The following is a 15,799-nucleotide window of genomic DNA, read 5'->3' on the forward strand; positions in this document are numbered from 1 at the left end:
TTTAGAAGAAATAACAAACTCTGCAATTAATTAACCTGTGTCAAGCTCTGTGCCACAGCGTCCCCTGAGAAGGTGGGTGTCTGCAGCCCACAGTCGACAGACCACACAGGGGTGGGAGAGTAAGCAGGCGCTTCCCTTACCTCCTGTGAATCCCTGCTGCGTCTGCGCGGTCCTGGACACTGAGGGCGGCGGTCACGGTATCTGTGCCTCAGCCAGTGGACGGGGTATGTTCTAGGAGGGGATAAGGTGGGGCCCCCCCCCCCCCCGCCCTCCCCAGGGTCTCCTGAGCACAGGGGACGCGGGACCCGGGACCCTGGTTAGTGGCAGGACGTGAGAAAAGGGTAAAGTGGTTGGTACGCGGTCATCGTGTGACTGGCGGGAGAAGAAACAGTTGACACGTGGGGGTGAGTGGGGACAGGGCCGTGATCCTCACCTGCCTTTCACCTGTGGGACACCTGGCCCAACCCATCCTCCAGGATTTTTAGCATCCTCGTCAGCTTCCTGGAACCCTTGCTGTACAGACCACAGTACAACAAAGGGGGCCAGACGTCAAGCTGGGTGCACGGTCGTGTACTTTGCTGCTTCAGCCAAGAGTGCAGTCTTTTCTGGCCTGCAGCTGCCCCCCCCGGGAGCAGGAAGCCCCGGACGTGACCCGAACGAGGCAGGTGGACGGGCGGCCGGTCTCTGCAGGGGCAGCTGAGCACGTGCTTCTGAGCAGCCCCCCAAAGCCTGCCTTTCTTGCTGTGCTGGGACCCTGTGTGCCCTCCCGACCCCCAGGCTCGGGCAGCTGCGATCCAGCCTTGTCTCTGTGGTCTGCAAGGTTCTCCGGGTGCCCGGGTGCCACGAGGGGCTTGGCCGTGGCCTCGGGGACACTTCCCTGCGCAGCACGGGGTCGTGTATCAGGGTACAGTAACACCGTACTTTCCATCCTGTGGCCGTTGGGCTTCACAACAGCCGCTCCGTCCTCGGTGTCCCGCCGTCCTCGGTGTCCCGCGTGTCCGGGCCTGTGAGTGTGGAGCAGTTGACAGGTCAGCAGGGTTGGCAGTGCAGCCAGAAGACAGGAGGGTCTGGACACTGGCAACCTCCAGTTGAGGGGGAGAGGACGGGGGCCAGGGGCCTGGGAACGATGCTGCACCTTGACGGCACGGCCGCCGTGAAAGAGAATGTGCTGTCTCCCTCATCCACGCTTCCGTCCCGTGTCCTGGCCACGGAACTGGACTTTGATCTCACCTGACCTGTTCCTAGCTGCCCCTGCGGGGGGCGGGTGTGTGTGTCACGTGGACCTGGCCCCTCAGCCCCTCCTCGCAATCCCGACCTGTCTTCTGCACCTCCCCCAACACCACCCCTGCACACGACCCCAATCTGTCTCCTCCCCCCTCTCACTATACCACCCCTGGTCGGTCAACTGTCCCCATTCTCAGATATAGGGACGGGGCTCAGACAACAACCAGCTCCAGACACCAGCAGCCGGAGGCAGTGTAGACCCTGTACCCAGGCTCCCGGCCTGTTGCCGCAAGCCAGTGCGGAGATGAGCTGGGGTCTGAGCAGCTGGGCCTCCCTGGGCCCTGTGACCCTGCAAACGCAGGAGAGCTGAGCATTCCCACCTGAGAACAAATGCACCGTCCCGGTGGCCAGCACGTACCCGGCCCGGTCCTGCCAGGGCACAGGTCCGAGGTCCAGGTGCACCAGGCGGGAGGAGGTGCCCCCCCCCCCCACATGCACCTGCCTACTGCAGCCCCCTGCAGACACTCCTTTTCTGTCCCTTGACCTACCACCTTCCGATGCTTGTCCACTGGGCCCTTGTCACCTGTAGCGTCACTTCTGCTCAGGTGCTCGTCCCTGCGGTCCACCCACCCCGCACAGGCTGCGTACCAGCAGCCCTTACGATGCCTCGCGTCGCAGGTGTCCTAAGAAACCAACCAACCCTCCCTTGCCCAGGAGCCCTCGAGTGCTGCTGGCCTCTGTACTGGGGACTTGCCTGCTAGGCCAGCTTCCTCTGTGATGCTCCAGGGACACGGTGCCGATACCTCACGAGCTCCTACGGCCTCCGGTGCCATGTCTGCGTCCAGAACAGCACCCCTACCCCGGTCTGCCTTTCAGTGGAGGGTCCCTGCTCCCCGGGGAGCCACCCAGGTGCGCCTGGGTGTCCGATTAGGGTCTCTGAACAAGAGCCCTCTTCTCTCCGACCCCGTGCGCTTGGTACCCCTGCGGCCCTGGGAAGTCAGCCCGCCGTGCTGGCCGCTCCTTCAGAGTCTCTGCCCGCAGGCCTCCCACAGCCAAAGTGACCGTTTCTGGTCACGCGCAGTCCGTGCTGTTCCCTCCAACTTTTGCAGGTACTTCCCTCTTTCTGGAATATTCTCCCGTCTGTGCCTCTCCCACTTCGTCAAACTCCCGAACAGCAGTCCGATCTCCGCTTTCCCAGGGGCCTTTGCACGCAGTTGTTACTTTACCGTTGTCACTGTGCGCCACGACCCCAGCGTGTCCCCGGTCACCCCCTGCTACACCCACTGGCTCTCCCTCCCTTCTAAGGGGACAGGCTGCCTTTCCGGTTACTTCCAAGGAGGCGTCCTGCTCCTCAGCTGCTTTGCAGGACAGGCTGCTGGAGCACGTCCTGCGAGTGGGGAGGAGGACTCGGGGCCCCCGAGCAGGCTGCCGGGGATGTCGACAGTCGGAACTGCGCACTCCTCACAGGGCCGGCCTGGCCCGGGCGACTCCGCTCCTCACAGGGCCCCGTGTGCCACACAGAAAGGGGACGCAGCCCCTGCACGGTGCCTGGGCCAGCTTGCTAACGGGGCTCTTGCACACCGGCCCAGAGCGGAAATTCCCATCAACACCGTCAAGAAGAGGGCGGCGGGTCTGAGGGATCCTACTGGCCCAGCACGCCGCCCCGGAAACAGGGACGCCAAGAGTCCCACCCAGACTGTTCCAGTCCCTGCTGTCTGTACTGAAGCCGACGGGAGAGGTGGCATCCCCGACTGACCGCTGCTCCTCTGATTAGACCCGGTCGCTGGGTACATGCCTGCCCGGCACGCGCTCAGCCTGTGTCACTCGTGGGGAGCGGGAGGGGTCTGGTTGGACCAGGACGGTGGTCAGAGGGCAGGGGAAGGGTGTGCCCCGCGGTGTCACTGCCCGGGGACCTGGAACAGGGCTGTCTTCACCTGCAGAGGCTGAATCCTCACGGTGGGGGGTGAGAGGCTAACATCAGGCCTGGGAGCCCCACCCGATGTCCGCTGGGGAAAGGGGGCACCGTCAGAGCTCCCTCATGGCCACGACACAACAGGTCTGTGAATGAGGCCGAGGGGAAGTCTGCCAGCCAGATGAGAAGCTGAACTGGTGCCGCCAGGCGCCCTCAGGGTCCGCAGGGTCGAGAGAACAAGGCCAAATGGCAGGAGGTATGAGCCGTGGGGCCTGAGTCTTTACCAACGTTCAGGCACAACCTGACTGTGAGTTCTCGGGGCAAGTGACCTAGGAACGGAGGATTCATCCGCGCATTGTGCGATGTGACCCTCAGAACGGTGCTGGGCGGTGGGCAGGAAGCCCCCGGCCCCGGATCTGTGCATACGTGCGTGTGCGTGTGTAGACAGGCCTGATGCGTCTACGTAACCTACAGTTGATTAAACCCTAACCCCCTCCCCACACCTCCCACCTGTCCTGACAGCAGGGACCTCCGCGGCTGTTTCCAACAAGACAATGCACGTCAGCTGCTTTGCACACAGACCACGCGCCCCGCGTCCCTCTGTACACCGACGGACCGTGGGCGCCCGCGCCCCTCCGCAGACGGAGAAGGAGCCCGTGTTAGGAGGGCGGGGATGTGTCCTTTCACACTGGAAGGGACAAGAAATGGGTCGAGCTCAAAGACGTCTGTGTGACACGCGGCTCCCACCTTGAGCCTGGTGTTTCCAGGAGCCGCAGGCCTCGGGGACTTGCTGGGGACAGCCTCCGTTCCAAACGGGGAGTCCAGATCCGGTGTCCTGCAGGTTCCCCCATCCTGCAGCCCTGCCGTTTCCAGGCGGCCTGGACACCTGCCTCCCATCCTGGACTGCACGGCTGCTTCTGTGGGTGGGACCCAGTGGCGCGTGGGGACCGCGAGGATGGGAGCCTGCATTGTAGGGTTAGCACCGGGGCAGGATTTAAGTCTAAGGTGGGAGCTTAGGGTTCGGGTTCGGCCCTGCGTAAACTCCAGGTCTGGGTTTGTGGTTAAGGCAGGTCTCAGGTCAGGGGCCAGGGGTTTATAAAGCTCATGAGGCTGACAGTGTTGCATGGGTTGCAACTTCTGTGGATCTTCGGCTGTTCAGGGTGAGGGTAGGAGTTACGAGTGAGGGCTAGGGCCATGGGAGAGTAATGGAGGTCAGCGTCAAAGTCAGAACCACGGTCAGAGCTCAGTGTCCCTGAGATGCTAGGGCTGGCATGGCTTGCGCCCCCTGCGACACGTCTCTTCCCAAACGTTGTAAAAGACCCACTAAGGAGGGTCTCACGTGGACATAACCTTGTGTTGCAGGGCTACCCTGAACGGGATCAGGTGCCATCTGCAGTCCCATCGAGGACACACTGTGACCTACCTGCGGATCTTCTCCTCTGGATGGAGCGACCCACAGGAGAGACCAGGGCCTGGTGGCACTACCCACCCCCCCAGCACCTCTTGGCATCGGACCATGGACACTGGCCTGCTACACCCACTATGTGGTCGCCGAGACTAGGGGGTCACAGTGGGGTCCCTAAAGTCACCCCAAAGGATCCCTTCACTCTGCCCCTCCTGAGTCTCTGGCTAGGACATTTCTGTCCCATGACTCTGCCCTTCTCTCCTCCTCTGACCTCACTCTCCCCACGCCGGAGCCCCTGTTTAGTGATGGCACCACCGAGTCTGGGGGCAGTGACCTGCCCACAGGATGTCCGAAATGCTCTCCCTGGACTGCTATTTCTAGGAGCCCAGGGCACACGAACCTGTAAACCCAGGGTGGAGAGGGCGGGGGAGGCGAGACACCATGGTCACCTGCTCTGCTCACTCAAAAGTGCAGCTTTGTTCCCTCGGTGAAGCTCCACTTTGGGGTTTCTTGGGGGGGGGGGTGCTATAATCCTGCCTCAGACACCGAGGACACCACTGCTCTGTATTCTCAGCTTCTCCCGCTTGGTACCCATTAGTCTGGGGCCCATCGAGCCAGACACGGTTGTCACAGGGGGTGGGCTGCAGGCTGAGGGCAGCTGAGAGGTGAGGCTCCCAAGAAGAAACTAGGCCGACAGTGTCAGCAGGGACTAGGACAACAGGGACCATGTGAGGATGACCCATCACCCACACAAACACACTTGTACCAGAGAATCGACAAGAATTTTTGCAGCTAGTGCTAGAATGACCAAATATACTCCTTGGCGCCACACTGTGGCAATGTGTCAGAGGGCACGTCCAGGCCTTGGGCAGAGGACGGAAAAGCCTGAGTCTCTGCCTCCCTGCGGGGTGGAGTGGGGGGCATGCCCACCGATCAGGACCGCATCTTCCCGGGGGATGGGGGGGCGTGCCTACCGATCAGGACCGCATCTTCCGGGGGGGGGGCGGCGGGGCATGTCTACATATCAGGACTGCATCTTTGGGGCCTCCAGGGCCACTGCGGTGCCAGCTGTCACAGCCGCTCCTTCCCCTTCCTTGCAGAGCGCAAGTCCCTGGGGCCAGCCCCGCACACGCCACGTGGTCACCCGACTGAGTGGGGCAGAAAGGCTGTGCGGGCTTCTGGGGAGGATGAGGGGGCCGGCAGCCCCTTCACGGCCAGGTGGTGCTGCTGCTGGTGAGTAAACCCCGACCTGGGGGTTCCCCCTTTTGCACCACAAGGGCCTGACTTCAGCACTGATGGCTGCGCACACGGCCAGCCACGAGCCGAGCCGGGACAGACACAGGCGCCGCTCCACAAGGGGCTCCTCTGTTTAGAGCGCTTGGGGGATTTTCATGACGGACCGTTTGGGCCGTGTGGTCTCGCTCCTGCCGCACTTCAAATCCCTGTGTGTTTCACACGTTTATTCTTGAAGAACGGTCGAATGCTTTGCTGGGCCAGCCAGGTGCCCCAGTAAGTGTATTTCAAGTAGAGGCGGATGCTCTGTGGACTGAGCCCACCAGGCACCCCAGATTCCTGGATGTAAAGAGTGAAACTCTACGCCTGCGCCCCTGCGGCCGATAAAAGCAGAACCCCAGGCAGGTGAAGCCGCTGTCTCCAGCTGTGTGGCCCCAGGCGTGCCGTGTAACCCACGCTTCCTACAAGCGATAAGCTTTTCTCCCCCCTTCAATGTTTCCTGAGGGCTGTTCCTGAAAGGCGTGTTGGGATCACGAAGCAGTACAAGGGCTGGTCCAGCCACAACACTGGTGGTTACAAATCTCTGAAAGTCTCATCAAAATACTTCCACTCTCGGGGCGCCTGCGTGGCTCAGTCGGTTAAGCGCCCGACTCCGGCTCAGGTCACGATCTCACCGTTGGTCAGTGTGAATCCCCAGTCGGGCTTCTGCTAACAGCGTGGAGCCCACTTTGGATCCTCTGTCTCCCTGTCTTTCCCTCAAAAGTAAATAAACATTAAAATAAATACTTCCCCCTTTTAAGACTTCTGAAAACATGGAAAATGCCTGGAAAAGCTTATATCTTACCACTTTTTTCCTCGCATATTCTTAAGGCGTCCTCATCATTTAACAAGACCGTGAAATAACCTAGACGTCTTACGTCTATGAAATTGCTTCAAAGAACAGATTACACTACTTTAAAAAATTCGGCTTGAGAGGCTGGCAAGTAGAATTTCATACCTTCAGGAACTTGACTTGGACTTATACTTATGTCCGCTTTATTTGGAGAAACCTAGAGGAAAACACTGAATGTGTGGAGCGGGTATTTGCCCTGTTTTACCGTGTGCACGCCCTGACTGCCCTGACGGCTGGCACAACCGGGAACAGGACTCAAAGCACCACTGTTGGCTCAGTACCTCACACAGGTTTCCCCTTCCTGCAGGGAATGTGGGTACCCTCCTCGGTTAGGGAGACGGTGACAGGCCCTCACTAAAGAGGACGGGGGTGGGGGGCTGCAAGAGGGAGCCATCACTCTCCGTGCTCATTGCAGCGGGAGCACTCAATTAGGGACCCCAGATGCAAGTCTCAACAGGAAGACTCATCCCTTACAGATCCCAGCAGGGGAATGGGCACCCTGCACCTACCAGGAGGAACCCCCACCCCTGCAAGTCAACCAGGCAGAAAGTGTCATCTCAAGTCTTGATTCGTCCAAAGTTTCTTCCAGAACAACCCCTGCCAACTTACTGCTTCTCCACACAGCAGAACCCTTGTTTGTTGGGCTTGTCCACAGTTTTGCTTCCTTGTCCCAAGTCACAGTTCTCTTACTCCCAGATAAACCCTTTTTCGCTGGTAAAATAACTTATTTTAAAGGTTAACGTTAGTGTATTAAAGCAGGGGTTTTTGTTTTGGGTTAAAGACTGTTATAAAAGGATTATAAAACTGTAAGTAAAAGGATTCCTATAGTTCAGATACGTCCTGTCTTACACGAAAATGTTTAACTAGAATATTCGTTTGAATGCAAACTGCCAAGAAGTGAACGCCACCCCCTGTCCCATGCAGGTGTACTTTGCACAAAGTTCTGCTTGAAATCAGCTAGACGGCTGGTGACGCCTAAGAATGTATTGCAATGGGGGTCAAAGTGGGCATCTCTGGTCCTTCCAAAGGGTGCGCAGAGAGTCACAGGTGGTCCCGTTCAGCATCCTGACACCTCTGGGCACCGCTCTGCCAGGCCATCGTCACCTGGTGGGGCCAGGCTTCCTACTTGTCATGCCTGGGGACCCAGTCTGGCTGTTTGGTTAGGCTTGGAAATCTGGGCTTCTGACATGAGAGAGCACAGGGCATTGGGGGGGGGGGAGTTACTCTCAGACGTTATAGCGAGCGCGGGGGGGGGGTTACGCTCAGACATTAGAGTGAGCGCTGGGGAGTTACTCTCAGATGGTAGAGCGAGCACCCGGATGGGGGGGGGGGTTACTCACAGATGTTAGACCAAGCGCCGGACTGGGGGAGGGGGTTACTCTCAGATGTTAGACCGAGCGCCGGGCTGGGGGTGTTACTCTCAGACTTTAGAGCGAGTGCTGGGTGGGGGGCGGTTACTCACAGACGTTAGAGCGAGCGCCAGGGGAGTTACTCTCAGATGTTAGAAGGAGTGCAGGGCTGGGGGGGGGGGATTAAAGACTTTACAGGGAGCGCTGGGCTGAGGGGGTGGTATTCACAGACGTTAGAGCAAGTGCCAGGGGGGGGGGGTTACTCTCAGATGTTAGACTGAGTGCAGGGCTGGGGGGGGTTACTCTCAGATGTTAGCGCGAGAGAGCGCCAGGTGGTGGTGGGGGGTTTACTCTCAGATGTTAGAGCGAGCACCAGGTTGGGGGGGGGATTACTCTCAGATGCTAGAGTGAGCGCTGGGTGTGGGGGGGTTACTCTCAGACGTTAGAGCGAGCGCCGGGTTGGGGGGGGTTACTCTCAGATGTTAGAGCAAACGCTAGGGTGGGGGGGCGGTTACAGATGTTACAGGAGCGCCGGGCTGGGGGGGGTGTTACTCTCAGACGTTAGAGCGAGTGCCAGGGAGTTACTCTCAGATGTTAGAGCGAGCACCGGGTTGGGGGGGGTTACTCTCAGAGGTTAGAGCAAGCGCCGGGTTGGGGGTGTTACTTTCAGACATTGGAGCGAGTGCAGGGCTGGGGGGGTTACTCTCAGATGTTAGAGTGAGCAGGGGGGGGGGGGGGTTACTCTCAGATGTTAGAGCGAGCGCCAGGCTGGGGGGGGTTACAGACGTTACAGCGAGCGCCGCGCTGGGGAGGGGTTACTCTCAGATGTTAGAGCGAGCGCTGGGGGAGTTACTCTCAGACATTAGAATGAGCGCCAGGGAGTTACTCTCAGATGTTAGGAGAGAGCACCGGGTAGGGGGAGGTTACTCTCAGATGTTAGAGCGAGCGCGGGGGGAGTTACTCTCAGATATTAGAGCGAGCGCCGGGGAGTTACTCTCAGATGTTAGAGTGAGCACTGGGCTGGGGGGCGGTTACTCTCAGATGTTACAGTGAGTGCCAGGCTGGGGGGGGGGTGGTTACAGACGTTACAGGGAGCGCCGGGCTGGGGGGGGGGGTTACTCTCAGATGTTAGAGCGAGCGCCGAGGGAGTTACTCTCAGATGTTACAGCGAGAGCCGGGGAGTTACTCTCAGATGTTAGAACGAGTGTCGGGGAGTTACTCTCAGATGTTAGAGCGAGCACCGGGTTGGGGGGGGGGGTTACTCTCAGATGTTAGAGTGAGCACGGTTGGGGGGGGGTTACTCTCAGATGTTAGAGTGAGCACCGGGGGAGTTACTCTCAGACATGAGAGCGAGCACCGGGGAGTTACTCTCAGATGTTAGAGCGAGCACTGGGGGAGTTACTTTCAGAGGTTAGAGCGAGCGCTGGGGAGTTACTCTCAGATGTTAGAGCACCGGGTTGGGGGGGGGTTACTCTCAGATGTTAGAGCAAGCGCCGGGTTGGGGGTGTTACTTTCAGACATTGGAGCGAGTGCAGGGCTGGGGGGGGGTTACTCTCAGACGTTAGAGTGAGCACCGGGCTGGGGGGCGGTTACTCTCAGATGTTAGAGCGAGAGCCAGGCTGGGGGGGGGGGTTACAGACGTTACAGCGAGCGCCGCGCTGGGGGGGGGGGTTACTCTCAGATGTTAGAGCGAGCGCTGGGGGAGTTACTCTCAGACATTAGAGTGAATGTCGGGGAGTTACTCTCAGATGTTAGAGCGAGCACCGGGTGGGGGGGGGTTACTCTCAGATGTTAGAGCGAGCGCTGGGGGAGTTACTCTCAGACATTAGAGTGAGTGTCGGGGAGTTACTCTCAGATGTTAGAGAGAGCAGGGTAGGGGAGGTTACTCTCAGATGTTAGAGCGAGCGGGGGGAGTTACTCTCAGATATTAGAGCGAGCGCCAGGGAGTTACTCTCAGATGTTAGAGTGAGCACTGGGCTGGGGTGCGGTTACTCTCAGATGTTAGAGTGAGCGCCAGGCTGGGGGGGGGGCGGTTACAGACGTTACAGGGAGCGCCGGGCTGGGGGGGGGTACTCTCAGATGTTAGAGCGAGCGCCGAGGGAGTTACTCTCAGATGTTACAGCGAGAGCCGGGGAGTTACTCTCAGATGTTAGAGCGAGCACCGGGTTGGGGGGGGTTACTCTCAGATGTTAGAGCGAGCACCGGGTTCGGGGGGGTTACTCTCAGATGTTACAGCGAGCGCCGGGGGAGTTACTCTCAGATGTTACAGCGAGAGCCGGGGAGTTACTCTCAGATGTTAGAGCGAGCAGGGTTGGGGGGGGGGTTACTCTCAGATGTTAGAGCGAACCGGGTTCGGGGGGGTTACTCTCAGATGTTACAGCGAGCGCCGGGGGAGTTACTCTCAGACATTAGAGCGAGTGCAGGGCTGGGGGGATGTTACTCTCAGATGTTAGCGCTCGTTAGCACAAGCGAGCGCCAGGTGGTGGTGGGGGTTTACTCTCAGATGTTAGAGTGAGCGCCGGGCTGGGGGGGGTTACCCTCAGATGTTAGAGCGAGTGCTGGGGGAGTTACTCAGACATTAGAGCGAGTGTCGGGGAGTTACTCTCAGATGTTAGAGCGAGCCGGGGGGGGGGTTACTCTCAGATGTTAGAGCGAGCGCCGGGGGAGTTACTCTCAGACGTTAGAGCGAGCGCTGGGGAGTTACTCTCAGATGTTAGAGCGAGCACCGGGCTGGGGGAGGTTACTCTCAGATGTTAGAGCGAGCGCTGGGGGAGTTACTCTCAGACATTAGAGCGAGTGTCGGGGAGTTACTCTCAGATGTTAGAGCGAGCACCGGGTTGGGGGAGGTTACTCTCAGATGTTAGAGTGAACGCGGGGGGAGTTACTCTCAGACATTAGAGCGAGAGCCGGGGAGTTACTCTCAGATGTTAGAGCGAGCACCGGGTTGGGGGGGGTTACTCTCAGAGGTTAGAGCAAGCGCCGGGTTGGGGGTGTTACTTTCAGACATTGGAGCGAGTGCAGGGCTGGGGGGGGGTTACTCTCAGACGTTAGAGTGAGCATGGGGTTGGGGGGGGTTACTCTCAGATGTTAGAGCGAGCGCCAGGCTGGGGGGGGGTTACAGACGTTACAGCGAGCGCCGCGCTGGGGAGGGGTTACTCTCAGATGTTAGAGCGAGCGCTGGGGGAGTTACTCTCAGACATTAGAATGAGCGCCAGGGAGTTACTCTCAGATGTTAGGAGAGAGCACCGGGTAGGGGAGGTTACTCTCAGATGTTAGAGCGAGCGCGGGGGGAGTTACTCTCAGATATTAGAGCGAGCGCCGGGGAGTACTCTCAGATGTAGAGTGAGCACTGGGCTGGGGGGCGGTTACTCTCAGATGTTACAGTGAGTGCCAGGCTGGGGGGGGTGGTTACAGACGTTACAGGGAGCGCCGGGCTGGGGGGGGGGGTTACTCTCAGATGTTAGAGCGAGCGCCGAGGGAGTTACTCTCAGATGTTACAGCGAGAGCCGGGGAGTTACTCTCAGATGTTAGAACGAGTGTCGGGGAGTTACTCTCAGATGTTAGAGCGAGCACCGGGTTGGGGGGGGGTTACTCTCAGATGTTAGAGTGAGCACGGGGGGGGGGGTTACTCTCAGATGTTAGAGTGAGCACCGGGGGAGTTACTCTCAGACATGAGAGCGAGCACCGGGGAGTTACTCTCAGATGTTAGAGCGAGCACTGGGGGAGTACTTTCAGAGGTTAGAGCGAGCGCTGGGGAGTTACTCTCAGATGTTAGAGCACCGGGTTGGGGGGGGGTTACTCTCAGATGTTAGAGCAAGCGCGGGTTGGGGGTGTTACTTTCAGACATTGGAGCGAGTGCAGGGCTGGGGGGGGTTACTCTCAGACGTTAGAGTGAGCACCGGGCTGGGGGGCGGTTACTCTCAGATGTTAGAGCGAGAGCCAGGCTGGGGGGGGGGTTACAGACGTTACAGCGAGCGCCGCGCTGGGGGGGGGGTTACTCTCAGATGTTAGAGCGAGCGCTGGGGGAGTTACTCTCAGACATTAGAGTGAATGTCGGGGAGTTACTCTCAGATGTTAGAGCGAGCACCGGGTTGGGGGGGGTTACTCTCAGATGTTAGAGCGAGCGCTGGGGGAGTTACTCTCAGACATTAGAGTGAGTGTCGGGGAGTTACTCTCAGATGTTAGAGAGAGCACGGGTAGGGGGAGGTTACTCTCAGATGTTAGAGCGAGCGCTGGGGGAGTTACTCTCAGACATTAGAGTGAGTGTCGGGGAGTTACTCTCAGATGTTAGAGAGAGCACCGGGTAGGGGGAGGTTACTCTCAGATGTTAGAGCGAGCGCGGGGGGAGTTACTCTCAGATATTAGAGCGAGCGCCAGGGAGTTACTCTCAGATGTTAGAGTGAGCACTGGGCTGGGGGGCGGTTACTCTCAGATGTTAGAGTGAGCGCCAGGCTGGGGGGGGGGCGGTTACAGACGTTACAGGGAGCGCCGGGCTGGGGGGGGTTACTCTCAGATGTTAGAGCGAGCGCCGAGGGAGTTACTCTCAGATGTTACAGCGAGAGCCGGGGAGTTACTCTCAGATGTTAGAGCGAGCACCGGGTTGGGGGGGGTTACTCTCAGATGTTAGAGCGAGCACTGGGTTCGGGGGGGTTACTCTCAGATGTTACAGCGAGCGCCGGGGGAGTTACTCTCAGATGTTACAGCGAGAGCCGGGGAGTTACTCTCAGATGTTAGTGAGCACCGGGTTGGGGGGGGGTTACTCTCAGATGTTAGAGCGAGCACCGGGTTCGGGGGGGTTACTCTCAGATGTTACAGCGAGCGCCGGGGGGGTTACTCTCAGACATTAGAGCGAGTGCAGGGCTGGGGGGATGTTACTCTCAGATGTTAGCGCTCGTTAGCACAAGCGAGCGCCAGGTGGTGGTGGGGGGTTTACTCTCAGATGTTAGAGTGAGCGCCGGGCTGGGGGGGGTTACCCTCAGATGTTAGAGCGAGTGCTGGGGGAGTTACTCTCAGACATTAGAGCGAGTGTCGGGGAGTTACTCTCAGATGTTAGAGCGAGCCGGGTTGGGGGGGTTACTCTCAGATGTTAGAGCGAGCGCCGGGGGAGTTACTCTCAGACGTTAGAGCGAGCGCTGGGGAGTTACTCTCAGATGTTAGAGCGAGCACCGGGCTGGGGGAGGTTACTCTAGATGTTAGAGCGAGCGCTGGGGGAGTTACTCTCAGACATTAGAGCGAGTGTCGGGGGTTACTCTCAGATGTTAGAGCGAGCACCGGGTTGGGGGAGGTTACTCTCAGATGTTAGAGTGAACGCGGGGGAGTTACTCTCAGACATTAGAGCGAGAGCCGGGGAGTTACTCTCAGATGTTAGAGCGAGCACCGGGGGAGTTACTCTCAGATGTTAGAGCGAGCACCGGGGGGTACTCTCAGACTTAGAGCGCCGGGGAGTTACTCTCAGATGTTAGAGTGAGCACGGGGGTGGGGGGGGGGGAGGCGGTTACTCTCAGATGTTAGAGTGAGCGCCAGGCTGGGGGGGGGGCGGTTACAGACGTTACTGTGAGCGCCGGGCTGAGGGGGGGTTACTCTCAGGTTAGAGCGAGCAGCCGAGGGAGTTACTCTCAGACATTAGAGCGAGAGCCGGGGAGTTACTCTCAGATGTTAGAGCGAGCACCGGGTTGGGGGGGAGTTACTCTCAGATGTTAGAGTGAGCACCGGGCTGGGGGGGCGGTTACTCTCAGATGTTAGAGCGAGCGCCGGGTTCGGGGGGGGGTTACTCTCAGATGTTAGAGCGAGCACCGGGGGAGTTACTTTCGGACATTAGAGCGAGCGCTGGGGAGTTACTCTCAGACGTTAGAGCGAGCACCGGGCTGGGGGGGCGGTTACTCTCAGATGTTAGAGTGAGCGCCAGGCTGGGGGGGGCCGTTACAGATGTTACAGCGAGCGCCGGGGGGGGGGGGGGTTACTCTCAGATGTTAGAGCGAGCGCCGGGGGAGTTACTCTCAGACGTTAGAGCGAGCACCGGGCTGGGCGGGCGGTTACTCTCAGATGTTAGAGCGAGCGCCGGGTTCGGGGGGGGGGGGTTACTCTCAGATGTTAGAGCGAGCACCGGGGGAGTTACTCTCAGACATGAGAGCGAGCGCCGGGGAGTTACTCTGAGATGTTAGAGCACCGGGTTGGGGGGGGGGCGGTTACTCTCAGACGGAAGGATCTGGGGGACAGCTTAAGCCCATGCAACTTTGACCCGCCTGTTTCGACAATTACGCAGGACAGACTGTTAAGGATCTGCTGAAACCCAAAAAGAGAAGTGGGGCGCACCCCGCGCAGCAAACCTGCTGTCCTCCCCGAAAAGGAAACACACACACCGGCCAGTGACTGCGCACAGCCCGCTCCCACTGCCACTCTGTGGAAAGTGCTTTGCGCAACCAGACAAGGCAGCTGAGGAACGAAGGCACGTCAGTGTCAAACAAAGGCCGTTCCCCCCAGGATACCTGCAGCCAGCAAGAAGCAAGTAACAAACGAACCGACCTTCCTGTGAGCTGAGACTGCGCCACGCGCTGCCACGCTGGCAGGTGTCGGTGGGCTCCCGCGCCCGCGGGTGTCAGGCGCCATGAGGCCTGAGCCCCGGACCCCGCGCCAGGGTCCCGAATGACGGCCCGGCCCACGTCCCGTGTCGCCAGTCGTGCCCGTGAACGCGCAACCCTGGCGTGGCCCGCACCTTCCCTGGGCCGGGCCTGATTCAGGTCGGGAATAGGGCATCTGAGCTTCGAGTCCCTAAAGACACCTCTGGGGAGTTCAACGTGCCCTGTGGGGCCCTGGCTCCAGGGACCCGCGTCCTGGACCCGCATCGTGCTGCCCAGGGTCCCAGTAGACTCTGGGAAGGAGACCCCAGCCTCCCACACCACCCCAGACCCTCCATTCCAGCCCATCCCCGCCTAAGGCCCCACCGGCCCTCCCACGGCGCCCCCAGCCGGTTCGGGCCCCGACCCCAACCAAAGACCCCGGCTACCCCCCCCCCCCCCGACCTTCACTCCTCCCAACTGAGGATCCTGGGCCTCCCTCTGTCCCTCCCCGGCGCCCCTGGATTGTCCATTCCTGCCCCGCCCCTATTTAGGGACCGCCGGCCGCCAGCTCCCCCGCCCCTCCCCCTGCTCACTGGTCCCTCCTAGCTGGTGCCCCACCCCCACCACAACCCCGGGCGTCTCCCCCAGCCAACCCAGTTCTTGGCCTGCCCCCAGTCGCCCCCTTCCCGATCACCCCTGGAGGTTGCACTAAAGTCCTGGTCCTACCTACCGCCGCTCTCGGCGTGGCCCGCTCGCTCCCACGGCGTCGCCGCTCGGTCCTCAGCCTCGGCTCCCCGACTGGGTCAACGCGCCGAGCGGCCCTGGAGCCCTCCCTTGGGCCTTCGGATTCTTCCGTCAGTTTTCGGCCACCATCGCTCGACATCGGCTCAGCTTCGGCTCTTTCCGCTCAGTCTCCGCCCTTTCCATCCTCCCTCGTAGCTGCCCGCCGCCACTCGGCTGTCCCCGTCGATGATCGGCACCGCGCACGGCCTCGGCCCTATTCCCCATCCCGCGGTCTTTCGGTCGCGCGCCCATTCTTGGTCTTGACCCAGGGACGCCCCTCTCTTTCAGTGCGGGGGATCTGTGCAGGCGCTCTGCGGTTTCTCCCATCTGGGGTGAATTCTCACATTCTCGGAAGATGCTGTCTCAGGAAACTACACCATCATGGTCTCAAGCGAGGGGTCAGGGCGGAGGGGTAGGGGTGATACCACGAACAGCAAGGGTCAG

General features: G+C 59.9%; 2 long non-coding RNA genes across 2 annotated transcripts in view; one reads left to right on the forward strand and one right to left on the reverse strand.

The window, feature by feature from the left end:
- LOC115506964 lies at positions 1 to 15,662 on the reverse strand. The gene is made up of 2 exons (XR_003966519.1): positions 15,303 to 15,662; positions 1 to 1,004 (listed from the first exon to the last, which is right to left on the reverse strand). It is a non-coding gene; the product is annotated as an uncharacterized LOC115506964 (long non-coding RNA).
- LOC115506965 overlaps positions 14,282 to 15,799 on the forward strand; it is a 14,009-nt gene continuing 12,491 nt past the window's right edge. Inside the window, exon 1 of the long non-coding RNA XR_003966521.1 lies at positions 14,282 to 14,520. This is a non-coding gene — a long non-coding RNA (uncharacterized LOC115506965). The remainder of the gene's footprint in view (positions 14,521 to 15,799) is intronic.

Source organism: Lynx canadensis, chromosome X, assembly GCF_007474595.2.
Source record: "Lynx canadensis isolate LIC74 chromosome X, mLynCan4.pri.v2, whole genome shotgun sequence".
Lineage (NCBI taxonomy): Eukaryota > Metazoa > Chordata > Mammalia > Carnivora > Felidae > Lynx > Lynx canadensis.